Raw genomic sequence first — 20,957 nt, 5'->3', positions numbered from 1 at the left:
ATTGGGATTGATGCTGTCTGCTACTTGTTCTGTGATATTTAGCCATGATGTCGTTGCATCTTCGGAATTTGATAGATTTATGTTGATTAGTTCAGCTTGAATAGTTTGACTCTGGAGAGAAAGATATGCTGCAGCCTGTGCCTGGAAAAAAGCTGGGTTTGCAGAAAGAGAAACTACTTGAATCTGTGGCTTGAGATGAGCCCATATCCATGGTCTGTCTAAAATGAGTAATCATTCCAGTGTTTAACCTGCATGGAACCCAAGTTGTCAGGTAATTGAATGAGGAGGAGAGGCTACAGCAGTCTGTGGTTTGACTAGCAAACATCCCATGGGGCTTGTTAAAGGAGGAGAAATTATGAACTGTAGCTTGGGTGAAGTCCATTCTTCAAAGTCTGAAGAAGTTGAAGGAGCTGCTTTCTAGATTGGCTCAACTCTTGCTTTCCAGACCATCCTGCATTCTTCGATGCCATCGGTACCCCTCCCCCATGGTACATTGATGCCATCGATCCCTGCATTGATTCTATCAGTGCCATGCATGTTTTTCATCCATGGCACTGATTTTTCCCTGGGTTTTATTGATGCCATCGATGCACACCCTTGTGTCATTGGTGCCATCGATGCCTGGGTCGATGCCATCGTTGCCCAGGGCACTTCCATCGATGCCATCATTGATTCCATTGGTGCCATCGATGCCCAGGTCGATTCCATCAATGCCCATGCTGGTACCATTGACGCCATTGGTGCCCAAGTCAATCCCATCGATGCTGTCGATGCCCGTGGCCATGCCACCGATGCCGTCAACGACCATGTCATTTCCATCGATGTCTTCGATGTTCCTATTGATGCGGCCTTTTGCGCGTCTTGGTTGCATTTGGTGCACTCTCGGGCATCCTCAGCTCGGTACTCACCCATATGTGAGGACTACCATTCTGCTTGTCCTGTGAGAAAGCAGATGTTGCTTACCTGTAACAGGTGTTCTCACAGGACAGCAGGATGTTAGTCCTCACGAAACCCACCCGCCACCCCGCGGAGTTGGGTCTGTATATGTTTTTACTTTTATTTTAGTTTCGCTTGCACCTTGTGCTATAAGACGAGACTGAGGGAAACACCTGTGGTCACAGGGATAATTGCAGGCTGAGCATGCTCAGTGCACTCAGTGTGCCAGTGTCAGTCAAAGTTTTATAGAAACTTTGACAGAAAAATTTTCTGTACAGGGCTCCATCCTGCGATGTCACCCATATGTGAGGACTAACATCCTGCTATCCTGTGAGAACACCTGTTACAGGTAAGCAACATTTGCTTTACTTGAGCTTGAAGCTGGATACCTTAAGTATCCCTAGGATCCCAAACCTATCTAGGGGAAGCAAGATCTTGAGTAGTCATGGATCAGAATTGGGCCTGGGCATAGCTAAACCGAAGTTGGGAATGGTTGCCATTAGAATCTCTGAAACTTTTGTCCCTGGCGCAACTAAAGCATGAACTAGAATTGTTAGATGTAGAGTTACTGGATCTGAAATCTCTGGTTTGGGAGCTGGAACCACAGAAAAAGCTGGAATCACTGAAATGACCAGAGCCAGACTTTCTGATGCAGATCCTGGACTTGTAGAGATGACCACAGCTGAAATCTCTAATGTGGAAACCGGAGTTGTCAAGATGGCTGGAGCCAGGCTGTCCATTATGGGGACTGGAATTTCTGGAACTGGATCAGACTCGAAGCAAGGATAAAGATAAATCGCAAAGTTTTGACTTGGAGTACTGGTGGTAGGGCATGTTCCCCAGGAGAATCAAATGTAGGTCCTAGATGTTATCTGCAAAAGCCTCAACAGGATCCACTTCTGCTAGCTCTAGAATGTATTTTACTTTCCCTGGAACTGGCTACTCTGTCACTGCATTGATTACTTAGTCATTTGTGAGAGTGCCATCTTTTTTGGAGATGAAGAAGACTGACACGCAAGCTGGAGAGGCTAAGGGCCTGATAAAGCATTTTTAAAAATTCTCTTGCGGCTACCACCATGGAACTTCGAGTTCTTTTTTTAAAACTTTTTATTTATCAATTTCAAATATAATACAAAGACAAATCCTTTGCATCAGGAACAGCAGAGAGAAACATATGTAAAACATTTATTTATTTTATTTAACACTTTTTTTATACCGACCTTCATAGTAATAACCATATCGGATCGGTTTACATTTAACAAGGGTATAACTGAAGCGTAACTAAAGTGAATTAGACAATAGAGGTGAATAAGGCAAAGTTACATTCAACAAGGAGTAAGAACTTGGAAGCTTACGTAGCTGGAAGGAAGTAAAGGCAGGTAATAATCAAGAAATACAATAGAGAATACGAGTTAAAGCTTAAGGTGCTTTAACATAGAAGTGCCATAGTCCATCATTCATGAAGATCAAAGACCATCGTCCAGGTAAGAGAGGGCAACTAGTGATAATGAGGAAACATAATGAGAAAACATAATGAGGAAAAATACAATTTGAAAGACATTTTCTTAATTAGTCCTTCCAATCGGAAGGGGGAAGATAGTAAAAAGTGGAGAATTAAGCAATAAGAAACAGATTTAAAAAAAAAAAAATAACAACATGAAATCCCATTCCTTTTCCATAACATATAGTCTATATTTGACTGCTATGGGATACAGATGAAACAAACAATTTTCTCCTATCAAGAAAACATCTCAGTTGCTCTGGAGCAAGAAATATGTAACATTCTACTCTGAGTTTAACTACGCTTTAGATGGATATCTTAGTAAGAAGGAGCCTCCTACGCCCTGTACCTCCTGACGTAGGGCCAGGAAGCCTCTCCTTCCTGACCAGTTGGTCCCAAAAATTCAGATTTAAATTACGGAAATAAGATTTCATTACAGCACTTAAACTGCTTTCATTAACAAAGGAAACTAAGAGCATAGGCCTCTCAGCTATCTCAAGTGATGAAGATTACAGAAAAGAAGTTAAGTTAACCATTTCAGGAAGAAATTCTGACCAGAGCTTGACCTGAATAGAAGAAAAAACACCTTATGAATTGTTAGAATCTGCTCTGAAGTCAAATGCAAATTTTTTTTAAATAAATACTTTCTCATAGTCAATTGAGGAAGTTCACCCAAAAGTTTGAGATAATTAGTCAAATGGAGGTTTAAACATCTAAGACGGTTATCCACTAGCTCGTCTCTGAGTCAAAAAAACCCATTCCTGAATAATTGTAGTATTAACCGATTTCACATTTTTAACAGCCAACTCTAGCTGCTAAATCCAGCCAGATTATGCATTCAAAATTCTCTGGTAATCTTGTACTAAGGAATCTACTCTAGTTGTTAGAGTATCAACTTTAGTATTGCAATCTGAAATGAGAGACTGGCAACCCGATCCCATAGTGAGTCTAGAGTCGTTATGGCTCCTCACTGTAGAAAGCTTACACACAGCAGGAAGGCCAAGGGACTGCCTCTCCATGTTGCCCAGCATCAGTTCCAGAAGTCTCTCCTTCCAGAAAACCTGGCTCATGGGAATCAGCCCCTTGGCTTGCTTCAGTCTCTAGCATGGACAAGATGCCAACTGTTTCATTGAGGCGCCTCTGGTAACGTCAGCACTACACGCCTCAGCAGCTTCGGCGATGTCCCACTCTCATTCAGCCAGCGGTAAGTGAATATCGCGTGATCTCAAAGATGCCTTGTCCCTGGCCAAATAGGGTTCTTCTCCACCCATGATGACAATGAGGCTCAAGTACAGCTCGTTTGCAGGCATGGGAAGTTCACACTGAGGAATGGTACACTGCCTCAAGGAGGAGAAGGGCTCAGAAGGATACACCCGGACTCGTCCTATCCTCTTGGAAGGCATTGTGAAGAAACCATCAGGAAACCATGGAACAGCAGTGAGTGTATCCACTCATGTGGCCATCTTGACTCCTTCCGGGGCCTGAGTTCTGACTCAAAGAATAATTTCTCCCAAATGGAATTTCTGCCTCTGATAGTGAGTCAGTTGGGCAGTCATAGGGCCTTGTCTTGGCGTTCTAGTGGCAAGAGCAGATTTCTTCAGAGCAGATGGATATGGGTACTGGGGAACGACTGCTAAGCCACATGTCCCACCTTATCTAGAGCAGCCAAAAGCAGAACTGATGAGATAACGTAAGTCATTGGACTGATACTGGAGCCAGAATCACTGGTGCAGGCGCAGAAACTAAGGAAATCAGATTCACCGGTACAAGAGTTGTTTGTTTATTTAGCTTACACCTTTTCATTGGTAGTTCAAGGCAAATTACATTCAGGTGCTGAGGGTTTAAAATCTAAGTTTATACCTAATGCATTATAGGGGCAGTTGGCACTGTAATCACTGACATAGGAACTGAATTCACCAGTGCAAGAGAAGAAATTGGAACAGCTGGAATCACCAATGCAGTAGTTAGAACAGCTATAACTGGGGCCAAGTACACCAATGCAGTGCAGGGCAACCCATCAGCAGTTCCTTTACCAATTACTTATGGATACTGTGAGAACTTCTCAAGCAGTTATCTAGATTCCTGTCTGCTTACTGAATACTTGGACCTCTAAGGAATTTCCCTCAGGGCCTGCTTTCTTTCTGTATTAGATATACAGTTCTGTTGGCAGAATACAGGCAAAGTTTTTCTGGCTTTTCTTCCATTGAACATGGGTTTCATGCTGTTCTAGCCAGGGTAGGCCTAAAATGACCTAAAAATGTGGAGCACGAATGAGGTCAAAGTGCAGCACCTCATGATGATCATGCACCATAGTCACAACACGAAATTTAGTCTATAGGGCCACAAGGCCTGATGATAAGGGGCATCCATCAGTTTACATTTACTCTTACATTTATTTATTGTTTATTAGTATTATTATTATTTATTTATTTGTATACCGTGAATCTGGTAGACAATCTTGGCGGTTTACAGAAATTAAAATACAAGTATACAAACCATAAAAATACAATAATATTAATACCCTTAATACAACATTGTGCCCACCCAAGTGGCATAGTTATTCTGCTGCTCTTTGCTAATTGTAATAGTTAAATCAATCTTGACTGTTCTCATTACCTATTGCCTACTACCCTTTTTCTGACTGAGAAAATACAGTTCTACCTTTTTTCTGCCTGAGGAATTGCTATGCAAAACAGCCATGTTTTTAGTCCTTTTTTAAAGATCTTCTTATTCGGTTCAAGTCTAAGCTTGACTGGCAAAGTATTCCATAATTTGGGACCAGATATAGAGATTGCCCTCTCCCTGACTTCACTCAGGTGAGCCCCTTTAACTGTCGGTATTTGTAAAAGGCCGAGTTAACGGTAGAAGGAGACCGGTACGCTGCTGGAATGCTACCCTAAACTTTCTGACATACTTGATGGTATGAGATAACTATCAATCATATACAAGAGATATTTCACATAGCCCTTGAGGCAGCCCCATTGTGTGGGCGAAACTCTGCCTGAGTCGGGCTTTTCATTGGATGAACGAGTCTCCATTAGAGTAGAAGTAATGTGATCATTTCATTTTAAGCCAGAAACCAGATGTGCGGTCAAGTTTAGTAATAATTGTAATGGTCATAAAGAAGTATTAGAGATACCAGTATACAGACTATTACAGTAGTCTACAACAGGGAAGATAGATGCTTGTAAAACTGTGTGGAATTCAGGTAGGTAAAGAAGCTTTTTGAGACTGCAAGAACAGGAAGCCTGTAGAATCCTTGAGCAATAACATGTTTTATTTGAGGACAAAAGTAGAGATTGCTATCTAGCATAACTCCAAGACTTCTAATGTGATACTTAATAGGGAAAGAAAAATTCTCAAGAATGATTGTTTAAGATTGAAAGAGGAGTAATGACTATGTATTCCTAAGAACTCTGTTTTGGACATGTTTAAAGAAAGTTTGTGGTGTTTTAGCTAATTTTGAATAGTTGAAAAACAGATATTGAGGTGTTCTAATGTGTCATGCCAAGAAGGGCGAATGCAGAGAACAAACTGATGTCATAAGAACATAAGAAATTGCCATGCTGGGTCAGACCAAGGGTTCATCAAGCCCAGCATCCTGTTTCCAACAGAGGCCAAACCAGGCCACAAGAACCTGGCAATCTGCATAGAGTTTGTAACAGTCTGTTAATGTAGAGAAAATTTTGCAGATAGGGGCAAGTTAAATGCTGAAGAGTGTTGAAGAAAGTGCAGATCCTTGGGGAACATCAGTCTTGATGAAAGAGAGAGTGGAGAATTCAGCTTTTAATTTAATGGATTGGGTTCGATCAGAAAGATAAGATTTAAACAGTGATTTGAGAACAGTGCCAGAGAGACCGCATTCCTGAAGACAAAAGAATGTTATGATCAATAGTATCAAAAGCTGCAGAAATATGTAATGAGATGAGAAGCAATTGTTGACCAGAGTCAAGACCTTTTCTTAAGGTATCAGTGAGAGAAAGAAGTAAGAGCTCAGTGCTGAGAGAGCCATATTGATGGGGATCTAATAATGCAAATTTCTCTAGATGATCATTCAGTTGGATTAGTACAGCAAATTCAAGTATTTTAATGAAAAAAGGTAAGGCAGAAATCGGTCTATACCCGGATCAGTGGGATCAAGGTTACTTTTTTTTAACAATGGGCATACTATGGCTCTTTTCAAAGAAGATCCTTCACTGAGATACAAATTAATGAGTTTGGAAAAAAATTGGGGCTAAGATGTTTCTAGAGGGATTTGAAAACGGAAGAAGAGCAACGAAATTGAAGACACATTGTGTCATTGGACTTGGCTACAAAATTTTCAGCCCTTGTGGAGGATACAAACTCGAAACTTTTCCAAAGGAATGAAATTTGGGGAGACGGATGACTGTGCCACTTGGGTACTGCAGAAAATGAAGTACAAATTTTTTCAACTTTAAGATTGAAAAAGGAGGAAAAGGACTCAGCAGAAGGAGTATTCAGAAGTGAATTCTGAGAAGTAGCAGGATTGGTAAGTCTCTTAGCTATGTGGAACAAATATTTGGGACTGTAACCTATTTCACATAGTTTTCTAGAGAAACGTTCCTTTATGGCAAAATTGGTGAGGGCTTGATAATTTTCAAGTAGTGTGCGGAAGGTATGAGCACACTCAAAGGAAGGGACTTTCCTCCAAAGGCGTTCAGCCCTCCTAAGAGCTTGTCTTGCAGTTTTAACAGAGGCATTCTTTAACCAAGAAGGGGTTTGGATTTACGAAGTTTGATTGTTTTGAGAGGGACTACTTGATCAAGTGCAGAAAGTAAAATAGAGTTCCATTGATGTAGTGCATCAGAAAAAGTTTTGTAAGACAAATTTGAAAGGAAAGGGGAAACAGTGGTATGAAATTGGGCAGTGTCGGTGAGACCCCGAGAACAAGCATTAGGGACCTGCAAGGCATGATTGGCATTAGAGTTACATTTGTTTCCTTTTCGTGCACTGGGACTTGCTGTGGGGCAAAGGTCAAGTTATAAAACTGATTGAAGCTGCAGAGTTGGTCATGGCCAGAACTGTGCATTCCTCATCCCTCTATAGGAATGGACCGAGGAAGTTTCAGAGGAGGTTAATGACCCCAAAGTCCATACTAGAAGATGTGTTCTATTCCCATACTACACCCTCTTGGGGACGATCATGACTTGGAGGCCTAGTTGGGCAGTTACTTAGTTGCTGCATTCTGTGCAGACCTGGTTCTTTCATAATCCCACGGACACATAAAAGAATCCAAAATATTCCTTCCTTGTACTTTCAGTCTTCTGGTGAAGTGGCCTACATGATTTTATGAATAATTGGCAAGGCGGAGCCAGCTAACCACTTGGCTGGGGTTAGAGATTTGGAGGATATCCCCCTTATGTTGGAGAGTATGAATCTGGGCCTGGATTACTTGAATCACTTTCATTAAGGCTTTTTCAAACTGTCAAAAGCCCCAAGCAAGGGTCCCATTTTGGCCAAGCCTCAGATTTGGGCTGGTCCAAGCTAGTAGGAACTGCCTTAGCGAGTCACCCCCCTAGCCCTGGGCCCTGTTGGCATTTTCCAAAATGGTGTGGACTGGCGTTTGCTCCTGTCACGTGGTAGGGGCAAAGGCCAGTCAGCATCATTTTGGAAAATGGTGCCGACTGGGGCTAAGGGGCACCCCAGGCCCTCCATTGACCACCAATGACTTTTTTAAAGGTCTGGGGGACCCTACCTGGGTTTCTATTTAGTGGATAGGGGGGCAGATTAATTAAACGAGGTGTCTGATATTGGACCGGGTGTGGTATTTGGATTTAATGGGGAGAGATGGGAGTGGGGGTGTTGCTGCGCAGTGGACTTATCTTTTTTGAATTTAGGTGTTTTTGTGCAAGGCCGCCTTGAATGGCGGCCCTGAAGTGGGCATGGGAGACTAGCAAGAATGCCGGTAAGAGCTTTAGGCGACTGAACGCGGCATTATAATGAATTTAGACGGAAGCAAATATGAAGGCATTTAACGTATTGAAAGAGTTTGGCGGGAACTAACCTTGTGTTCTTCTTAAGCCTAAATCTTCCGATTAGGACAGAGTCCCTGAAGCAGCACAACTGCGAAACGTACGTCGGACTATAGGAGCTCTAAGTCATACGAGCACCCTCGATCGGAATTTGTTGCCTTTTAAGCACTAAGCACGGCAGCATTGAAGATAAAGTCCTAGAAGCGCGGTGGCGCTCTGCACAAGTGAAGCACGGCAGCATTGAAGATAAAGTCCTAGAAGCGCGGTGGCGCTCTGCACAAGTGAGTGAAGGCACTATCCTGGAAGCGTGGAGGCGCTCCGCACAAATAAGGCAAGTCCGCTCTTTACTCCGTTAAAAATATTTTACTATAAATGAACAAAAAACGATAAAAAAAGTGAATTTAATAAAGAAGAAAGAAAATTTAAAGACTATTCAGGACCGATGATTAAACATGACCCGTTATGGTTGAAAGTGGGGCTTACTGCCTAAACTAACCAAGGGTGGTATGATGGTCCACATCGTGAGATAAATTCTTAAGCACACGAAATTTCAAATTTGTTTGCAACGTGTTTTGTGAGATGAGACTAGCAAGATCCCCAGTGGGTTTTTTGACATTTGGGGGGGGGGGGGTGGAGGGGGAAGAGGTTGTTTTGAGCCGCATGATCTTTTATTTCTAGCATGGGAGCATCGGGAGCCACATTACGGTCCCAGTGCTCCCATGTTAGAATAACGTTTTCAGAAAAGGTGTAGATAAAATAACGTGGCTGAAAAATTTCTAAAATGAGAAAAGTGGAAAAATGCCAGCCTCACCAATAAATATCAGTATCAAGGAATGAAGTGGAAAAGCTTCAGGAGAAAGTTGTAATCCTCAAATTGAGAATTGTGATACTTTTTATTGAAAGACAAGCAGTCCAAATGTGACACACAGATTCAAGCAGTTATTCGTCCCCCGACACGTCCGTGTTTTGCCTAGGAGCTGCTTCGAGAGGGACAAGGAGCTGAACAGAAAGTAAATTTAATGTATGAAGGACTGCTGACTCTGGACATGTCAAGGGACGAATAACTGCTTGAATCTGTATGGCACATTTGGACTGCTTATCATTCAATAAAAGGTATCGTGATTCTAAACTTGTGGATTAGAACTTTCTCCTGAAACATTTCCAGCTCACTCTTTGATACTGAAAAATTTCTAAGTCCGCTGCATTATTTTATGTATGTAGAATTTACTATGCATTAGCTGCTTTGCATGCATTATGTGATTTTATGCATGCAAAGCGGCTAATTTAATAGGAGTGGAATTTATGCAAAAACAACACACGATATGGTCACATCGCCGTGATGTACAGAGTTTATTTTGTGATATACCCCTATCGTGGCTTGATAAATCTCTCCCCCTAGGTTAGCTGGCTAGCTGATTCTGCCCCAGAGCACACTCAGCTTATCTGGTGGTGAGCCAGCCAGATATTAAAACGCGACTTCTTTCTGTATCAGTGTGATGCCTTTTTGGGTCATGAAACTTCACTACAATTTACCTGGATTCATACCTATAAGAGTGACTAAGTATAAAGAATTTCTAGATAATTAAACACTAATATGCCCTTGGGAAAGAGAGAAAAGACAAAACAAAGAAGGACATCTTAATAATTATTTATGATGCAAAAAGAATTGTTAAGACAAGGGCATGATGAATCCAGGGCACCAGGTTGCTATGGCAACTAGAAATTTCCCCATGGTGCTTGGGATTTATCCCCAAAGTTTTTCTTCCTGCCAGCATCGAAACAGGGGCTTTCTTCTAGTTGGCACTGTGTGGCTCTCAAATGAGTTGAGCCATATGGTACAGGAAATCCCACACTGATCTCAAGTTATTCCTGCACCATGTGGCTCAAACTCACAGAGAGCCACGCAGTACTAATTAAAAACATAGAAACATGACAGCAGAAAAGGACTATATGGCCCATTTAGTCTGCTCATCTATACAATTCATATAGCCCTTACAATTCCCATCACCCCCCTCAGAGATTCCCTATATTTATTCCATGCTTTCTTGAATTCAGATACTATTTTTGCCTCCACCACATCCATTGAGAGGCCATTCCATGCATCCACTACCTCTCTGTAAAGAAATATTTCCTAAGACACCTGAGTCTACTCCCTTTCACCCTCATTCTAGAACCCCCTTTCCATTGAAAGAGGCTAGCCTCCTGGGCATGGAAACCTTTGTGATATTTGAATATTTCTATCATATCTGTTGCGAAAGTCGGCCGAATGGGACCGCAGCCAGACACCCCCCCCCCCCCCCCCCCCCCCCCCCACCGGCTCGGCCGACTCTGCCTCCTCGGACCCAGGAGCCTCGCTTCAGCCGACGGTCACAGCTGACGAGCCGTGCCGCATCCCTCCCACCAGACCGCCATGCCGACACTGCGTGCAGGATGGCACGCCTGTGGTTCCTGCTCTGGCCTTCCTCCTGACCCCCGGCTTCCCAGGCGCACGCCACCTGACCCCTTTTCAGGGGTCACCGCAGGAGGGGCCCGGACTCCTCCTCCCAAACCTGCAGGTATTTAAGGCAGGGCCTGCTTCTCAGGCCTTGCCTTGGCTACTCCTGGCTTCAGTTCCTGTTTGGATCTGCCGCCATCGTCTGATACCTGTTTCCTGTCTTCTGCTTCTCCGTGCCAAGACCCTTGCCTGCCTGACTATGAGATATGCCGCCTGCCAAGACCCTTGCCTGCCTGACTATGAGATTCGCTGCCTACCCAGACCCTGGCCAGCTTCGCTACGAGGCACACCCTCCGCCTACGTCCTTGTCTGCAGACTCAAGTTCACCTCCGGCCTGAGGCCCCACGTAAGTCCAGCCGGCCCTGGCACCCAAGGGCTCAACCTCTGGGGAACGAGGGCTGGTCGTGGTGAAGGTCCCAAGGGGGTCTCTGGTCTCCTATAGCCTCACTTGCCATAGGAAGGGCCCTCCGGGGCTCCTCCCCATTGGTTCCCTACTCCGCCGGCCCAAGGATCCACTCTCGTAATAATATCTCCCTAGCTCCTAGATTGAAAGAAAATTTATCAATGCCTGGCTAATACAACTGCTGTAATACTCTGTTGTTTAAGGAGGTAATTTTATAACACACCACTTAAATTAGGTGGTAAAACCATGTGTAAATTACAGTCTTTGAAGCCCCAGCAAATAGGTAGCATACCTGGAGAGGATGGGTCTCTAAGTTGTAGTAGAGTCCAGGTGTTGGACAGGAGCCAGGAGCTGATGATGTAAGCTTCTTGGTAGATGGGGAGCCAGGAGCATGAGTCACTGAGATGACTTGAGCAGGATCTGGATCAAAGGCTGGAGTAACAATTTCCACGAGGCAGATGCCAAGGAATTTATTGGATCAGCAAGGTATGACACATATGTCCACTTTGAAAATGATCTTGCACACAATTACTACATCTACTACTTAACATGTCTATAGCTACATATGCAGCGCTGTACAAACATATAAAAAGACAAACCCTTCTCAACAGAGCTTACAATCTAATAAGATAAACATTCAGGACAAGAGACCTGGGGCATTTCATAATGCAAGACAATGGTTAAAAAGAAAAGAAAGTTAATGAGACTAAAAGGCCTTAATCTAGCTTCGCATATCGAATGTCTGCCAATTCCATGGTCAGACCACAAACTTATCTCTACTTCCCTTCGAAACCAACATTCAACCCCCTCGATAAAACAGAAATCCACAGTCCAACTCAGAAAGTTATGTAACCAGGAAACCCTCATCTCTCACCTAGCTTCGGAGTTAACCGAAATCGACCTTACGGATGCTGACACTGCTCTGACCTCTTGGTTAAAAATCACAAACAAAGTGGCAGACGCAACCTGCCCTCTTATAACCAAAGTCATCAGTTCCAACAATGACAAAAAAAACCCCATGGTTCACCCCACAATTAACTAACTTGAAACGTGAACTTAGAAAAAAGGAACAGAATTGGCGAAGGAACCCCTCCTCTTCTAACCTCTCGGCCTTTAAATCGCTCATGCACAAGTACAGGATCGTCATTCTTCAGACAAAAAGAGACTTCTACTCTCAAAAAATCAATCGCTTCATCTACAACCCAAAAGCCCTCTTCTCCCTGGTCTCATCACTGACCAAACCACCAACCTCAACTATTCCAGATGACAAAGCTGCTACAAAAGCCACCGAACTTGCCACATACTTCAAGAACAAAATAATCAACTTACTCACCTCCCGTACAGATAATATTGTTCCTACCCAGCACCATCCATGCTCTTCTGCTCTGTTATTCAGCTCTAGCAATTCTCAACTTCCCTCAGCCTTCTCGCGACTAATGGCATGCTTAGAGGATTTCGATCTTACATCCCCTTTAGAGATAGAAAACCTTCTAAGGAAACTCAAGCCATCCTCACACCCACTTGATGCGATTCCAGCTAACCTTCTTATAGCAAGCGCCAAAGACGTCGCCAAGCCTATCACCCAGATCATCAACGCCTCTCGATCTCAGGGCCTGGTCCCGGACCCCCTCAAACTTGCCATCTTAAAACCCTTATTGAAAAAACCTAATCTCTCTACAGATAACCCAGCCAACTTTCGCCCGATTGCTAATCTTCCGATCATTGCTAAAATCCTGGAAAGAATAGTCAACAAACAACTCTCGGAATTCCTTGACAATAACAATATCCTCTCCCCGGCACAACTTGGTTTTCGCAAATCCCGTAGTACCGAAACTCTTCTTCTATCTCTGTCAGACAACATTCTCATGAATCTTGAAAACAAACAGCCCTGCTTGCTCATCCTCCTCGACCTTTCGACTGCCTTTGACATGGTCAACCATGACTGTCTCATCGAAAGACTATCCGAGATCGGCATCAAAAACAAAGCTCTAAACTGGTTCAAATCTTTCCTCCAGAACAGAAACTATAAAGTCAAGATCAACAGCAAGGAATCACCACCGTTCAGTTCCACACTAGGGGCCCCTCAAGGTTCATCGCTATCCCCCACTTTATTCAACATCTATCTCCTCCCGCTTTGTCATCTCTTTTCTGAACTAAAGTTAATCCATTACTTATATGCAGATGACGTCCAAATCCTTATTCCGATCACAGAGTCACTGCACAAGACCATACTTTTTTGGAACTCCTGCCTTTTCTCCATTAACAACCTCCTGACAAACCGTAACTTAATACTCAACGCCGACAAGACAGAGTTCCTCCTGATCACTCAAGACGGTAACCTTCCACTAAACAGCTCTCACCTTTCACAGCTCCCAGTTTTCTCCCCTCGAGTCAGAAACCTTGGGGTCGTCATGGATAATCAACTAAATTACTCGGGTTTCATCAACACCACGGTAAAAGAGTGCTACTACAAACTCCAATTTCTAAAAAGGCTTCGACCCCTCCTCCATTTCCATGATTTCAGATCAGTGTTACAATCAATCATTTTCTCGAAAATTGATTATTGTAATTCACTGCTACACGGCCTTCCTGTCAACACCTTAAAGCCTCTTCAACTTTTACAGAACGCAACAGCAAGGTGTCTCACAAAATCCAACAAAAGGGACCATATAACTCCGATTCTAAAGAAGCTCCACTGGCTCCCAGTCAAATTTAGAATCCTCAACAAACTTTTATTAATCACCCACAAAGCCATTTTCAACAACACTCCACTGGACCTCAGAATTCCTCTTCAACTTCACACTTCATCCCGCTCGCTAAGATTAGCACAAAAAGGCACTCTACACGCTCCTCCCATTAAAACATCTTTAAGGAAAAGAGCTCTATCCACAGCAGGCCCCAAACAGTGGAATTTGCTTCCTCCTGAGCTCAGGCTGATTCATTGCCCTACCACGTTCAAGAAAAGACTCAAGACATGGCTGTTCGGTCAAGCATTCCCATAATTTCTTGAGTCATCCATAGCTTCCACAGACTGTCACAGACTATCGCTACCCATGACCTAAGTTTATGTTTACTCAGCCACAGTAACTTCTTCCCCCCCCTCCCCCCTCCATTAGTTAATTTCCCTCATATTTAGCCTGATACCCCTTTAATCCAATTCGTTGTAACTGCACACATTGTTCTTTTTTCCTAGTTATATGCTCCAAGTTGTTCACATCCTTGTTCATTGTAAGACATATTTGTCATTATTTGCTACTTGTTGTAATGTAAACCAGAATGATAAGTAACCCTGTTACTTGAACTTCGGTTAAAAAAGTTATAAATAAATAAATAAATAAAAGCAGACAATCAGGCCTAAGATTGAAAAGCAGCTTCAAAAAGGTGGGTCTTTAGATGAGATTTAAACACGACAAGAGAGGGAGCATGACGCACCAGTTCAGAAAGACTATTCCAAGGACATGGTGCAGCCAAGTGGAAAGCACGGAGTTGGGAATTGGTGGTAGAAGAGAAGGGCACAGATAGGAGTGATTTATCTGATGAGTGGAGTGCATGAGGAGGGATGTAGAGGGAGATAAGAGAGTAGAGGTAGTGAGGAGCTGCAGAGTGAAAGCATTTGTAGCTAAGAAAGAGGAGCTTGAATTGTATACGGGAGCGGATAGGGAGCCAATGCAGTGGCTTCAGAAGAGGGGTTCTGTGAGCATAGTGACTTTGGCGAAAGAAAAGTTGCCCAGCTGATTTTAGGACAGATTGCAGTGGAGAGAGATGGCTTGCCGGGAGACCTGTGAGGAGCAGGTGGCAATACTCTAAGCAGGAGGAGATGAGAGAGTGGATAAAGGTTCTGGTAGTGTGATCAGAAAGAAAGGGACTGGTTTTGGCAGTGTTTTAGAGACGAAATGCACATTTTATCAGCGTTTTGGATATGTGTAGAGGAGAGAGAGTAGTCAAGGATGACTCCTAGGTTATAGGCTGAGGGGACTGGGAGGATGACTGTGTTATCCACAGAAATAGAGAAAGGAAGAAGAGAGGAGGACAAATGAGGACAGAGCATCAAGGAGCAGGTGGTGATCAACAGTGTCAAAAGCAGCAGACAGGTCAAGGAGGATAAGAACAAAGACCTTCGGTTTTAGCCAGAAACAGCTCATTGGAAACTTTGGCAAGAGCTGTTTCAGTTGAATGGAGAGGGCAAAAACCAGACTCGTCTATTTTCGATGAACTGTGGGGAGATCAGGGTGAAGTAGTAGAAGGATTTCAATGAACTGCAGATAGACTGGGTGAACTGATGATTTCAAGTCTGCACATGTGTTTGAAAATATATTGACTTGCGTGAGCAAGTTGTATTTTTTTATAATGTAAAATATACATGCTTATGTTTATAAAATAGGTAGAAAAAAATATGTGCATTTTATGCATTGCTGATATACACGTGTAATGAAACCTATACGCATATGTTGGGGGTACACATACACGGATTTGATAATCTGCGAGGATCAGATACTCTCAGGTTATAAAATACTGTAGTTCATCTCCACATGGCATGAAAGATATCCCCATTATATTCAGGCTTGGGGGGTTAAATACAAAATGTTTTATTGAGAACTAGTGTTTCAATAGACTTCATCCCATGAACAACGAATACAAAGGAAATCACAAGCATAGACTATTTTAATAATATGGTCAACTTTCCTGGCAGGATTATACACATTTAAGAGGACCCTGCAGTTTACTCCAGGTCTTTGGTACTTCCAGCTCTATCAGAACCAGGGCTGGGATCCGGTGCCATGAGCCTTCATTCACAATTACCTGGGGATTTTTCCCTCTATTTTATATCCCCTCCCAGCGTCATGGACTGGGGGCCATGCATCAGGGCTCTTTCCGGAACCCTGCAATCATGGATCCTGAATCTGGCCACTAGGTGTCCCCTTAAGCAATGACCTTGACGTCCTCCCTCTGGGGGTCTGTAGATGCTGCCTCCGCATCATCTCCATTCCTGACCCACAGGGGGAGCGCAAGATTCGACTCTGAGATCAGACTGGAGACTTTTTTGCATGGCAGTGGGGCCAGTCCTGATACCTTTTTATTGGACTAAATACATTTGAGATTGGCTTTTGAGCAGCCGTGCCACCTTTGTCAGTGCAGGTGTCAGTGCAGACTTTTAATAGGAAATAGTTCTGCTTACAAAGGTAGATTTAGTGTAAAACATTTTTATTAAACCAGCACAGATGAACAGAAAATTGGTACGGAGATGCAGGTTTTCTGATACATCCCCGAACACATAGATATATCACTGAGAAGAAAAGCCCCCCTCAATCCTCCCTCATCCCCTCGACATATCCCCCAGAATCCTCCCCCCACCCCGGTCACCCAATTGTCCAGCGTAGAACTATTATATATAGCCACGGGCAGCAACGTACAAAGGTAGATTTTAAAACGAGCATGCTGGGCGCGCGGTTCCCGGTACGTACACATGGATGTGATCATTTTATAACATGTGTGCGTCGGCGCGTTCATGTTATAAAATACGATGTCCACACGCACGCTAGATTTTAACATCCACGTGCGTATGTGCAGGCGGCCCACAACTCGCACGCGCAGAGGGGGTTTCCAATTACGCATGGCCACGCGATCTGCCTTTTTTCCCAGTTCTGGAGCGGACTGGGAGGCAACTTCCCTACCCCTTACCTAACCTTCCTCCTTTTTCCCCCTCTCTACCCCGACCCCTAACCTCTTACCTAGGTACCCCAAATTGTTTTATTTCTATACTTGCTGCTCCTTGGGAGCAGAAGTAAACTCTGTGCGCCGTCCGGCTGCTGGCGTGCACTTCCCAGGCCAGCATTTAATGGCGCTGTCCCAGCCCGCCCCCCACCCATCCCCCACCAGGCACTTCTGTGCGTAATGGGGGTTATGTGCCTGGCTGGGCCCTTTGTAAAGTGCGCTTGGTACGCACAAGGCCCAGCCGCAAGTGGAACCCCCATTTTTTTATGCCCTCGGGCCTTTTAAAATTGGGCCTACAGCAAATAGCTGTGATGTGAACAGCTGTCTCCCCCATGGTCTTGCATGTCCTTTTTTTGTTCACCTACAATTCTTATTCTCTTTCCTCCCTTTTCTCTGAATCTTGGTGCTTTCTTCTCCATGCGCAGATCTGTTTTTGCTGACACTGTCACAAAAAAAATCTTTTAACTATAGCTGTGTGAGAGAGACCATGTTTTCTGCACACATTTTATACATGATTGGAAAAGAAATGAAAAAGAATATTAAAAAAAAAAAGTGTGAAGCACTCAAAGGTATTAAATAAACCATTATTTGTGAAACTCTGAATGACTTCTCCATTGCTTATGGTGCAAAAGCTAATGTAGAAAAGTTGAGCCAGATAAAATGGTGTCATTTTAATTTTTCTTTTGAGAGACACAGAATGTCGTACAGGCTAGAGAGGTTACCACAAAAAAGGGGGAGCTTTAGGACCCAGCAGTGCAGTAGCATCCCCCCCCTCCCTCTCATAGTGTAGCAATGCCATTGACAGGAGCTGGCTCTGTGAGCATGGAGTCTGGGTTATGACTGCGTTTTATCTGCAGGGAGTGTAAAACATATTAAACCACGCCAGAATGGAAGGATTAACAGTGGGAAGAGAGCATATTAACTGCAGCAGCAACTAATGCAGAAGGCAGCAGCAGAAAAAAAAAAAGGCTTCAAAGGTAACTAAAATGGCTCTCATTTCCTGCCTTTCAGTCTCTTGGCTTCAGGGTTAGCGTTGTCTTCTGATGCCCCCTGGATGTTCAGGGAGTTGCACTGACCCGCTTGCTTCTTTTCGCCACTTGCTAAGTATGTGTGTCTTTTACTCAATTGCTGATTTATCAGGGGCTCTAACTGGGAATACCCTCCGAAGAAGAAACCACCACTCGCTCGTGATCTTCTCCTTTTCACCATTAAGTTGAAACGGGTTCCCTGAGCAGAAAAAAAACAACACAAAATTGAAACTTTTTCCCATTCAGTTGGTCAGTTCGTAGTAGGCACGCATCTGTGGTCATTCCTCCAGTGCCCCGCTGATACGCACAGCTGGAAATCATGTTATCGTATCTGCAGCGTGGTATCCTGTGAATAGATGTAGGGATTTAACGGATGGCACAAAATGTTTGTTTTTGGAATCGTTTCTGTAGTGTAAGTTATTAATACGGTTTTTGAACCTAGTAGGTACAATTTATGTCCAGTTTTTAGGTCACTTTAGATAAATTTAATCATCCAGTTACTAATCCTGATCTGTCCATCTAACAGGCAGTAAAAAAAAAAAATAAATTGAATGCATTCTGGGTAATAAGAAGCAGGATTGACTGGAAAAATGTCCCTGTTGCTTTTGTGAAGAATAGTTGTTAGTGTGGAGCATAATTACTATCACTTCCCAAGTACCTAAGTATCGATATCTATAATCTATCTGTCTACCTATATATCTGTTTTAGGGTGAAAGATTATGCTTCCTAGCAAATCTGATGTACAAGATCTTTTCAACAAGATGTGGTTGGAGGACTTCAAACACCAACTGTGCTAAAAGCAGCACAATTGGAGCTGCTTATTAATAATGTAGAAAGATATATTTTAAAACGGGCATAACTGGAAACAAAATATCTTATTGCAAGCTACCTTACATGGAAATAATCGCACCCTGAGCTCTTGCAGTTTATCAACACACACTCATTTTACATGAAGATTGCTGGATTTCTGCTGAGGTTTCCTGTCCGTGATCCATTACATTCTGTGCCTAACTTTTTTTTTCTTAAACAATATTTGAGAGCTATTCTGCTGGCCAAAATTATTCGGTTGTTTCAGACTAAAGTCAGCAGAAGGGTGAAGGCTGTAATTCTTTTGTGACCTTTTTGTTAACATTTTGAAGTTTCTGACTTGCTTCCTTTTAAACGGTGAATTTTAAAAGCCTGGTGCAAAACCTGGGAGATCCGCGAATATGTCGGGCTGGCACGCGCCAAGCGGACTTTAAAAGCCAGCCGGATATGCGCATATCTCCCGCTGTGCGCACAAAAGTTTTTCTAAAAAGGGGGGACATGGTCTTGGCGGGGCATGGGCGTCCCTGGATTTCTCAATTAAACCAGCTCATAAATACTTACGTGCACAAATGTGGGCGGGGGTCCCCTGCCGCGTAATTTTACTTCTGCTATGGATGGCAGTGTAAACCATAAACAAAAAAAATTACACTGATTTTTTTTTTCAGCGGGATTTTAAGGGTCGGGGCTATCAGTGGGGAAGGAAGGGCTTTTAAAGTACCGGGGTTTGGAAGTCCTGTCCCTTGCCTGGGCGAACTGGGAGCGAACTGGGAAAACGGACAATTGCGTCAGCGTGCGCGTCTATTAAATCCCCCCCACTTACGTGGTAGAAGCAGTATTTGCGTGCGGTCCAGGGTGTTTTATGACATGTGTGCATATACGCGCCCCCGCAGTCCCTGGATGTGAGCCAGCAAACATGCACACAGTTTGGTAAAGGAATTAAAGATATTTGTGTTTCAATACGATTAAAAGTTCATTGGAAAGTTTTAGATTCGTATATTGCTGCATTTATGGTGCTTGGTTGTCAGCCTCTTTGATTCAGTTTAGTGTCCCTTAAGAGGAAAAGGTGCGTCCTAAATAACTTAGAGCTTTCTCAAAAGAAAAATAAAATCGTGCCCCAGGCATGGTATACTGTACCCCTCCTCTCTTCTTTAGGTGCCGTTTAATCTGTGCGGGGACACACTTTGGCCTAATGGTTAGAGTTTTGGATTTAGATACAGGAGAAGTCCTAGACATAACCTTCGCCACTGACTTTGTGTGACCTTGGGCATTGCACTTTATTTCCTGTTCCCCCCCCTCAGATCCACTTGAAGACTGGATGCAGTTGTACAAAATTTTACTCTAGTGCAAAAATTATTGCACGTTTATAATCCATGAAAAAAAAAAAAATCCCAATATTTTCATTGGGAACAACAATGTCAGGAAAAAAAAAAGGTCTGTGGCAGTTTGTACAGTGAAGCGGCGCTTTGATGCATTTGCCTCAAAGTGTTTTGTCTTAATCTGATTTCCCTGGGCCGGCGGAGGTCCTGGAAGTGATGTCCTCTGGAGGCGTTGCAGTGCATAGGGGCTAGGGCCAAGCTGCCAGCGGTCACCATCCTGAAGCACCGCTTCGTTGTGCTTCAGCTTGTTACCTCCCTGATGACTTCACATCCCTCTGAGCTTATCGGAGAGCTTGTAATATTACTGCTGCAGCGCTCCGATAGAAGGGTAGGTGGGGGCAGGGCTTGTGCAGCCAACCGGACTATCGACAAAACGTCTGTGGCAAAAGTCATTTTCTCTTTAGGCACTGGACTCCTTTCTGGGAGAAGTTTTAACTTCACTAGCTGAAATGCCTCCCCCGGGTTGATGGTTCATTCATGTTTTGGAAGCAGTGACGTGAGTGTGCTAATTAGACAACAAGTTCTGTTTTTTAAAATTTTAAATTCCGAGAGAGAAGGTCAGGGAGAAAAATGTGCAGCTGAAGAGCGGAAAAGACAGGAATATCCAGTGTTCAGTAATAAAGGAATCTGGTAAATAAGCTGAGTTTGGTACCAAATATGACCTCTTTTTTTTTTTTTTTTTTTTTTTCCATTTCTTATCTTACTTT

General features: G+C 43.4%; 1 protein-coding gene across 2 annotated transcripts in view; it reads left to right on the top strand.

The window, feature by feature from the left end:
• FOXN3 (forkhead box N3) overlaps nt 1–20,957 on the top strand; it is a 645,757-nt gene that overhangs the window by 90,868 nt on the left and 533,932 nt on the right. The window contains exon 1 of one of the 2 annotated variants that reach the window (XM_029597767.1): nt 17,834–18,016. The exons of the other annotated variant lie outside the window; for it this stretch is intronic. The gene's annotated coding sequence lies outside the window, so the exon portion shown is untranslated. Of the gene's footprint in view, nt 1–17,833; nt 18,017–20,957 lie in introns of those variants that run through there. 2 annotated transcript variants of the gene reach the window in all.

This window comes from Rhinatrema bivittatum, chromosome 4 (assembly GCF_901001135.1).
Source record: "Rhinatrema bivittatum chromosome 4, aRhiBiv1.1, whole genome shotgun sequence".
NCBI lineage: Eukaryota > Metazoa > Chordata > Amphibia > Gymnophiona > Rhinatrematidae > Rhinatrema > Rhinatrema bivittatum.
This window is presented reverse-complemented; position numbering and strand designations above follow the sequence as displayed.